Genomic DNA, 10101 nt, shown 5'->3' with positions numbered 1-10101 from the left:
CAAGTGTTCGCCTCAGCGCAGACACGAACCGAGCCCGCGGCTGCTGGGCGCACGGCAGCTGAGAGCTGGAGGAGGGACCTGCAGGGCTGCCGAGGCTCAACCCTGCGCCTCTGCGGCACGGCTCCTTGATGGCATCTCATTTCGGAAGCATTTGCTTTCAACTCCCTTTCTTAATTTCGAAATGATCCAATTTATACGCAATTTTCTGTCGAAATGATTCCTGTCAGTGCAGCAGCGTTGCGAGCCTTGACTGACAGGCCAAGCGCTCCGGCTGGTCTCTCTGGATTGCCTCTCCATACAAATAACCATTTAAAATGCACGCCTGACATTTGAGGAATTTGCCGTCAGAAACAGGCGTGGATGGCTGCCGTGGGAGGCAGACTTAAGGGATCAGCGACCAAACCAGTGTGATAAATCCACCGAGCCTCGAAACAAAAGCTCCAACCTCGGCATTTTGAAATTTCAATGTTATTTACTCCCTCCTTCCCCTGCAGAAGTTTTTTAATGATGTTTGCAGTGCAAAATTCAGATTACAAATGCAGCAAGACCTGAGAACCAAGAGCGTTATGAACCCGCTTCCTGAGGAGGCCCAGGAGGTCCCCCTGAATCAGCAGGGCCATCACACCTACGTTCTACCTGAGCCGGGTAGTCCCGAGCCCGTCGGCACAGCCCCAGTCTGCATCGGTAGCATCCCTGCTACTTCATTCTGGAAAATCAGTCATCACCTGAACAGTGGAAACTCCTTTTCTTCTCTCTTTTTTTTTTTTTTTTTGTCTTTTCTGTCCCCTGACCGCCTCTGCTCGCCTCCTCACAGCCGTGCCTACAGCTCGAAACAGAGCTCGCTTGCCCACCCGCACGCAGATTTCCCTGAGGTTTCCCTGATTTTAGCAGAGGCCGGTCCTTCGATCAGACAGAAGCCACCTCTGCGGGACGAGGGACCGTCCCTGTCCCGAGAGACTCCCACGGGGTGTAGGCAGCAAAGGGAGGCAGAGGGGAGCAGGGAGGTGGGACTGCCCCCCCACCTTACAGGCAAAACACAAGCCTCCGAAACAGTCAGGTCTCATGTTAGGGTCCCAGGCCAGATGGCCTACGATTTCCAGTGTCAAAGACCTCCCGAGCCTGCTCCCTCTCCCTTGCGCTCATGCAAGAGGAAAAGGTGTTCAGTCCTGGTTGCAAGGCACGGGGCAGCAGCAAGAGGGGCTCCCCTGAGGGTCACCCCTAGACCGTGCAGAGGGTTTCTCCATTTCCTGGTGTCACCGGGCAGATCCAGCTTAGCCAGGAGCAGGTACTTCGAAGCAGAAGAGCTGAGACCTTTTCCTGAGGGAAAAGGAGTGGTGGGGCAAGGCAACTGATGGAGTGCAAAAGCGGCCGTGGGTGCTGGTGTACCCACAGCGCGAGGACCTCTCTGCTCCCCAAAATGCCACTGCTATGTAGATATTAGCAAAAGCTTCTGGTATAACCCTGCCTCCATTTCATAGACTGACTCAGTTTTCCCCTTGCTTGTCCTCACAGAGAAATACCTGTTGCAAAAGGATGGAAATAGGCTGATTTGATTTTTTTTTTTTTTCTCCCCAGAAATATTTTTTTCTTTCCCTTCCTGTCCCAGTGGACCTGCATTCATCTCTCCCTTGGGAGCTAAAGACAGGCAGCGGAGAGGGGACAGATTTCAAGAGCTGACAAGGAACAGAAAGCTGTTCTGCCTCTAAGAAAGTAAAGTCGAAGGGGTTTTTTTCTCCCTTTTAGAAAAGTGTGAGGCTCTAATGGGTTTGAGGACTGTGAATATGACTTTCCACACATGCCAAGATAATTATAAGATTGAATGGATTTCTGAGAGCCAGACCCTACCCAGATATATCACTGCCTATCAACCACTGATTACAAACGAGCCACTCAGAAAGCCTTTAAATTTCTCTTCTTTTCCCCGTTATCTCTTATATCTGTTGGTAATGGGCCTTGACACTTCACTGAGGAATAGGCTATAGAGGAGACCCTGGTACTTCAGCCTTCCTTTGCAGCAGCTGTGAAAAAGATGGGCAATGAAGGCTCTAAGGATCAAGCAGAAAGGGAAGAGAGCTGCTGGGTTCCCACTCAGCGCTGCGGCTCTGGGTCTGGTGCTGGGACCCAGAAGATGCTGAGAAACAGACGAGCTGCAAAATTGAATTTTGCATCTGGTTTCAGAGTGTGATGTGTTCCCGTGCCCCCCTTCCCCAGCCAGTGTCCCTAAAGGGGACAAGCACCGAGTCCCTAAAGTAGAGAAAATGCTGGATGTGGGTGATTTCTTTCAATGCATTGTGTGTGGGAACAGATTCCTCTCTCTCAGGTTTTCCTCATTGTTCACATGGAAATAAGCCCACCCAGGTCACTTACAGAACGCACTGAATTTTCATAAATACGCTGAAGGAATCGCACACCCCCAATCTGATAATTAGAGAAAAATGAATGTTGCTGGGATGCTTTTGTCACCATTCCTCTGACTCAAGACAAAAAGCAGGGGGTCACATCCTGAAGGGAGAGAAATCCTTTATAAGCAGTGTTTAAGATGCCAGAGAAAACAGTAACATCTGCAGAGGAACCACACATTCCCTGAGCACGCAGGCTTTATGCCTCCCACAAATACCTATTGTATCCTCGTTATCATGACTCAAATGCAAGTGTATGGAGGAAGAGACAAAGAGTTATTAAGTCCTTCAGAGATGATTATGCATTCCTCCGGCTTACATTTTAGATAAAAGCTAGAAACCCTGGCTCGCTTGTCAGACCGCAGCATTTTTTGCAGGACATGAACTGTGATGATTCAAATGAGTTAGGGTTTTCTTTTCATTTTTTAATTTCTCAGGGCTAATTTTAAAGCTCTCCCATCTTCTGCCAGAAATAGTTCTTACCACCCATGTCCCGTGTCCAAGACATTTACTGCGTTATTAGAGAAGCAATCATGTCCTAGCCTGCTCCTCCAAGAAAAGACAGCTTTTGTGACTGCTCGGCATCACCAAGGGTCTGTCGGCCTCCGTCCTCCACCAGCTTTTGGAAACGACTGAACTTCAGCCCCGTGTGAAAGAGCACAGTCGTGACAACCCAAACTCATGGGAGAGGGCAAACCCGCCGGGGTGGCACGACATGGGTGCCCCATAGGACACCCGTCCCCCTGGGTTCCCTCGCTCCCAGCAGCTGGTATAGCAACTTGAACTTTGGCACCGAGTTTCTACCTGTGTCTCACTCTAGACACCTCTGTCCTCCTAAGAGTCCGTCCTTCCTCTGAGAGAGACACCCCCTCTCTCAAAACAAGCCTTACCCTTTCTCCTTCTCTCTTTCTCCTTTCTAGATACCAGCACTCAGATGCATCAGAAACACCATTTTCTTGGAGCGTCACCATGTAAATCAAGGGGTTCAGATCTCTATTATTTACTAACCCACTAATCCTGCACCATCTGCAAACTCTACTAGCAAATAAATGCACGCATGTGTCTGCATGTCCTTAACTCAGTCACTGTTTAAAAACACTGGATGTTGGTTGAAGAACAATTCCATCCCACAGCGTAAAAAAGCTTTAGCACTGATGTGTCATTTTGAGATCTGTTGCTGAGACAGTTTCTCATCGAATATGTAAAGCAGTCCCTCTAAATGCTACCAATTTCAAAATCCAAATGACATATGGTGCTGTGCCCGTTGCCTTGGAGACACCCAAATGTGCCCTGCCAGCGCAGATGTCGTGGTCTCCTCAGGAAGGTGACGAGTTTGACCATGAAACCACGTTAGCTGGCAATCGTTACACTCTTTGCTCCTCGACAAAGACTTTGTTTAGCCATCCACCCGTGCTACCCCATTCATAGAAGGTGGCTAGAAAAGCCACGGACGAGCCTGGAAATACTCCACTGGAAACCGCGTGTAGCACCACAGGAAAAAAAATAAAAAAATTCCTGAACAGTTGCAAAATTACTGCTCAAATCATTTGGGCTTAGAGGGGCTGAGCATTAGCGCCGGTGGTTCAGAGAGCTGCTCGGCTCATTCCCTTGGCCTCTTGAGCGGGAGTTGTCCAAGCCCATCTTACTCGGAAGGTGCTTTGGGAAAGGCGAGGAGCCGCGGCAGGGCTCTGCGGGGGACAGCCCAGCCGCTATCACACCTCGCAGGCATGGCCAGGGCAAACGCAGGTTTTCCTGCACCATCCACAGCTCCGTGGATGCAGAGGGATGACTTCTAGGAAGCCTGCAAGGGAGCGGGGATGGTGCCAGGCAGGAGCACAGAGCTAATTCACATTAGCATGGGACTGGCGCGGTTTGCGTGGGTGCTGCGTGCCCTGGCTCCCCGCGGAGCACGACTGCGGCTCTCTCCAAGGCCTTTCCAGAGACAGAAAACTCGCTTCCTACCTCTGCACGGGAACAGGCCAGACACTGCAGGCAAAGTCTGCCCTCCCGGATTCACTGCGGATGCACCGGTGTCCCAAGCCTGGGGGTCATCAAGCTAAAATACAACCTCATTTCTCGCAGAGCATTGCAACAAACCTCCAGCTCCAACCTGTGAGATAGGACAGAAACAAGGAAAAAATGAACACAAGCTGATGCGTAGCACATTCTGCTCCCCACCCCCTAAAAAAAAAAAAAAAGAGAGAAAACAAGACAGAAGCAATCTGTTTCTTTTCCTGGAAGGAGTTATTGGCATATGTTTGAGTTGGATGCACAGAGACGCTGTATTGGCTGTTTCTATACCTTTGCATTAGGGAAAGTCCTCTGTCGCCATGATGGTAGCATGGGAGAAAATGTATGCATTAACACATGGAGTAATCAGGCAGTATTTAATCCAAAAGCTTTGAATTGTGGCTGCTGAAAATAGGGCCTGACCAGCATATGGGCTCATGAATCTTTCCTGACAGCCCTGCAGTTACAGAAGCAAGGAGTGGAGCCTCCTGGTTATAAATTGGTCATGAATAAACTTAAGTTGGCAATTACAAAGTTTCTAATAATCAGAGGAATTAAGTGCTGGAAACTTTCAGACAGGAGAGGGAATGGGCTGGGAACCTCTACCACACCCCGGCAGAGCAGTTTGGGAGAGGAGAGGGGGAAACTTGGAGGCTTGGAGCATTTGTCCTGTCCACGTCCCCAGGGATTGCTCTGTATCATCTCCTAATGACACAAAGTGAGAGCCCTGGAGCTGAGCTCCTCGCAGGCTTGGAGTAGAAACAAGGCCCAGATGGGCAGAAAGAAAGGTCAGGTTGTCGGGGCTACCTTTCTCCAAGCTGTAGGTCCCCTTCCAAGGACAGTAAACACCACGTTTCCTGCCTGAGCAGTGACCCAGGGCGGTTGGCAGTGCCTGCGACCCCGGGCGCTCCCATCCCGTGGCATGGCATTGGCACTTCCTTCAGCCCACAATCTCAAATTTGCTATAGGATGCTAGAAAGCATTTTGCACCATGTGGCGTGTGGATGCTTTGAAGTTTCCTACTGGAATAATTATCCTATGACACAATTGCCCACGTTGACATTTAATTGCAACTCTGATGGTCCTTCAAATACCGAGTCGTGGCACTCTGTATGAGGACTCATCATAACTCACCTCCTTTCCACGGATGACTCTGTGAAATAACATTTTCTCACCTTCACCTCCAAGCTTACAGCTGGTAAGGATGTCATGCGGTGTCATGGGGCTGACTAGTAGCTCCTGTCTCGAGCACTGGTTAGTCCTCGTAGTAGGAGACCAGTTTAAAACACTAAATAGAACAGTTTTCTACACAGCAGCGGTGAATTTCTGGAATACGTTACTACAAGACTGTGGAGGGAGGTATTGTGAGCAGACTCAAAAGATTGAACAAATTCACGGACAGCAGATCTAAAAGAGATACTAAGAGGAATGGGCAGGGGTGTGTCCTCTAGCACTGCTACTGTAGATGCTGGGGAACTGCAAGAGGAGGGATTAAACTCACGTCTTGTCCCTACACAGCATCTCCCATCGGCAGTGTCAGAGACCCAGGCTGGGGTTAGATGGACCGACCCAGCGGAGCAGCGTTGATGGTCCCAACAGGGCTGCCAGCAAAGTCTAGTGTAGTTCAGTGCCAAGGAGAAAGAACAGTGCTGCCACAACCAAGTAGTCATTCCTACCTGCCAACTGATCTATGCACACCTTTGCCTTCTGAACAGCAACCCAAAACCACCTGGCAAGCAGGGGGGACCGGGGAGAGTGAAGGGAGCCAGAGGACCACACGACTGTGCCATGACAGAGACTGTGCCCCTGAAGCTATGGGTTGGAGAAGCACATCAACCCCCACATCTCCTGATTTCTATCCCTCTGCCCTGACACCTGCCTCCCACTCAAGCAGAGCACCGCCAGCAGAGGCCAGACACATCCACTGCGTGAACATCTTTCCTTCCAAGGTCACGTTCAGGTGGCTGGGAGTTCAGCAGCCTGTTCACATCTGGGATGAGGACCTGCATGCATGGCCCACAGCACCAGCTTGCCAGCCTCCCCCTGGATCTTGAAAAATACTTGAAGCAACCAGAGCAAAAATGATGCCACTTTCAGCTAGTCAGACTTAATTTACTTCATTATGCCATAAACTCTCTGATTTTTTTTCCATTATCCACAGAGACTTCCAGGATGAGCTAAGACTCACATGTGCAATGCGAGTGAGACAAGCAGTAGAAATAAAAGATAAACAATAAAAAAAACCCAAACCCTTTAAAGTTATTCAGGGGCTCCAGGGAGGAAGAGAAGGAAGAAAGAAAAAGCCCACAAGCCTATTTCCCATCCTTTGTTTCGATCACCTTCATACAGCATCTGACGGCAATTGCACAGCTAGCAATGGCCCCTTCTTTTGTTTGATGGCTTTTGTAAATACGAGGTTCAAACAATGGCTCTAAAAAGTCTTGGCTGTTGAGTTATTGTGAAAAATATTCAGATGTTGTGCCCTCCCACTGGGTGTCCTTAGGTAAAGCTCCACTTGATCTCTAATAATATTTTTTAATGCTATTTAAATATGAACACTATTACTTTTTCAAAGCATCTAGCATTTTCATCAAAGCGGAGCTTCCTGATGAGATCCTGCCATACAAACCTTTATCAGGGGCACACTGCCCCAAAACATCACCCGCCCTCCACAAGGAGCCTGAAGCGGACGCGAGGGAAGAGCTCAGCTCTGCCGAGGGCCAGGTCAGGGCCTCTCCTCACAATATGCAAGGAGCAATGCTCCCGAACAGTTACAGAACAAAATCTCCTGAAAAATGTCCTCATAGCAGGAGACCACCGGGGAAATGTTAAAACGTACTTCCTCCGTAATAAGAATTAGGTCAATGCATCTTATGAAGGAGGAAGTAGCCCTGTGCTGGTGGCAATGGCATAATTTTTAGGCTGGTGATCACCACAAGAGGCTGACTGCAGGGGGAAAATGTCTCGAATTCGGATGCACAGGGCTCTGACAGCTTTTGGGGGAGGAAGCAGAGTTTGCTACAAAGACTTACCTGGAGACCATTCAGAACGGCTTATGATCACCGAAAGTGAGGTGAGGAAAAGTGAGCAACTCTTCATTTATTTAGAACAAGAATATGACACAGGGGTCAGCTGCAAAAAGTGACACTTGGGCCAAATTCCCACCAAGGACACTATGAACTGTAGGTTGCACAGCATCCAGGAATGAAGCCTGTTACGAGTTCAGGGGAAAAGAGAGGGTGTGGGTACATCACCAGTACCCACAGGGCCGCTGCCCGTGCCCAGGCAGGGACAAGGACGGCAGTACTTTAGCACAACTCGGGATGCAGTGCTTAAATAGATAGAAGCAGATCTTTCTGCTTCAGAGGAGGAAAGCCCAGTATAAACTCAAAAGTACCTGAGTGTGACAATAGTATATGTCAAGTTCAAAACAAGATTAAAAACTATTTTGGAATTAAAAAAAAAAACCAAACCCAACCCAACAGAAATTATACAAAGGATGAACCAAAAGCTGAAGACCTGAAATGAGTAGAGCCCAAACCACACAGCCATCCCCGCAATTTGCTCCCCCTAGCACTTCTTGCTTGTAAGCTGTACTTACTCATATACCAGTAATGCTGTGAATAGAAATTAGCACCTGTTCGTCTCGATGAAAGACAGGCACCTTCAGAGACACCTTATCAATGTGGGCAGGTGGAAAGGAGAGAAACATACAGGGCTGGAGACATTTAATAGGACTACAAGTGAAGGGAGACAAAATAACCAGAAGGAATCCAGCTGGAAACGGGACCAGACTTCCCACAAGTCATGGTCAGCATTGGTGGAGCAGAAGTAGTTCAGAACAGGCAGTATTATCTACTGTTAACGTACACGTAACTACAAGACCAAACGATTTGAAAACGTCATGGTCCTCACCAAGCAAATCTTGACTGTAGGGCAGTTTGAATACTAGTATTTGAAAACTAGGAAGATCAGTAAATCCAGATTCCTCTTCCAGGTCTATTATATCTCAAATGGCACAGGATCAGACATGTTTAGATGAGAACCAAGAGCACTTAACTATAGACTTTTTCTCTCTCTCTCTTTTTTTTTTTTTTTTTTTTTTTAAGAAATACGCATCACCAGCAAATCACTCAGCCCAGAACTGCAGCTGGGTCACAGTAATAGCAGATTTTACATCTTTTAGCTACAGATGATGCAAAAAGGTCCAATCCTACTCCTGTAATTGCTCATGTCTCCCAGACCTTGCAGCACAGAGATTAAGGCTAGGTTTGCTAACTATTGGTATCAGTTTAGGAAGTACGGAAGTACCTGCTGATGTCAGGAGTAAACTGGTTAGGGTGCATGCCCGTCTCTGCCCCCAGCAAGCCCTCCACACGCTCTGCATGAAATAAGCTGAGAAAATAAACACAGGGACTTCACTTTAAGCTTTTTCTAAACAGCAGATCCTATTTCTTCCCACTCAGCTCCACAAAGTAAATTAAAGAAGTAAAGCCTTAGTCCGGCAAAGTACATCTCAGTCAACTGTGAAGGCAAAATAAAGAACTGGGTAAGCCTGTCTGTCGTGGCACCCCCTTTGCTTGGCACGGTTCCCTCAGTTGCCTGGCTTGGGTAAGCCTTAGGAACAACCTTGGAAAGAGCTAACGTTGCCATCATGTGGTAACCTTCAGAAACAAAACCGTACGTCTATAGGTTTCTGTATCCTCGTAGTTTTAAAAAAACAAAAGGACAACCCTGCACAGACAGAACAACTCTCATGGACTGAAAAGAAGGGGGACCACCAGTGACACCGAGCTGCAGATGGTCTCAGAGAGAAGCACCAGCTGCTGCTCGCATGGAACATGCCGTCAGAAAGACACAGCGTGGGGACCAAAGACCAGTATCATCATTTCTTTTGTTCTCTCTCCTCCAAACCTTAAAAAAATAAAAGGTACTTTCACAGAAACAGTTGATTGCAGACGTGGTATTACAGAACCAAGTTTTCTTCTGAGGCGTGCAACACCCTGTCGCCCTAACACCACCTTAATCTTCAACGCCCGTCTCCCCCAGCACATCCCTCTCCGTGGCACAGCGCTAGGGCTGGCACAACTGGTCCATGGGTACGCAGCCCTCCTCTTGGGCACGTCTTCCACCCTTCTTGTAAGGGTCTCTCCTAAAGGAAAATGACAGCTGCTAGGCAGGTTACAGCACGCTTCGCATCATCAAAACGTTTCAGAGATCTCAGCAGCTGAAAAGCAGTATTGGCAGGAATGGAAACACCGGACAAATGGCTGCAGTGGTAGCCAGTTGTTCTTTGGAAGCAAGCACCTTTAAAAATGGGCAAACGATGGAGAAAAAGCATTTGAGAGCTCGGTATGATTGAAGGCACATCTACTTTCTCTATAGGCACTTCTACAATTTTTTCCCCGGTCTTATATAACTGAGCTTAGCAGTAGTACATAAAAAAAAAAAAACAAACCCCAAAACCCCCTAAGAAGCAACTACTTCATCTTAAGGAACCTCCAGGTTGATATACCTTCCAAGTTACTCTCAAGTTAGAGCTTCAGAGTAGGTGGATTTAATCACTTTAAAATCCCATTTAAAATCAAGAGCTCCAGGTGCCTGATCATTGGTTTTAATCCAAATTTGCACAAGTTCTGATTTTTTTTCCCTTAGTTGTTATATCCATTCGTATCAACCACGTGCTTGAGCT

The sequence above is a fragment of the Grus americana genome, chromosome 2 (genome assembly GCF_028858705.1).
Source record: "Grus americana isolate bGruAme1 chromosome 2, bGruAme1.mat, whole genome shotgun sequence".
In the NCBI taxonomy this organism is placed as follows: domain Eukaryota; kingdom Metazoa; phylum Chordata; class Aves; order Gruiformes; family Gruidae; genus Grus; species Grus americana.
This window is presented reverse-complemented; position numbering follows the sequence as displayed.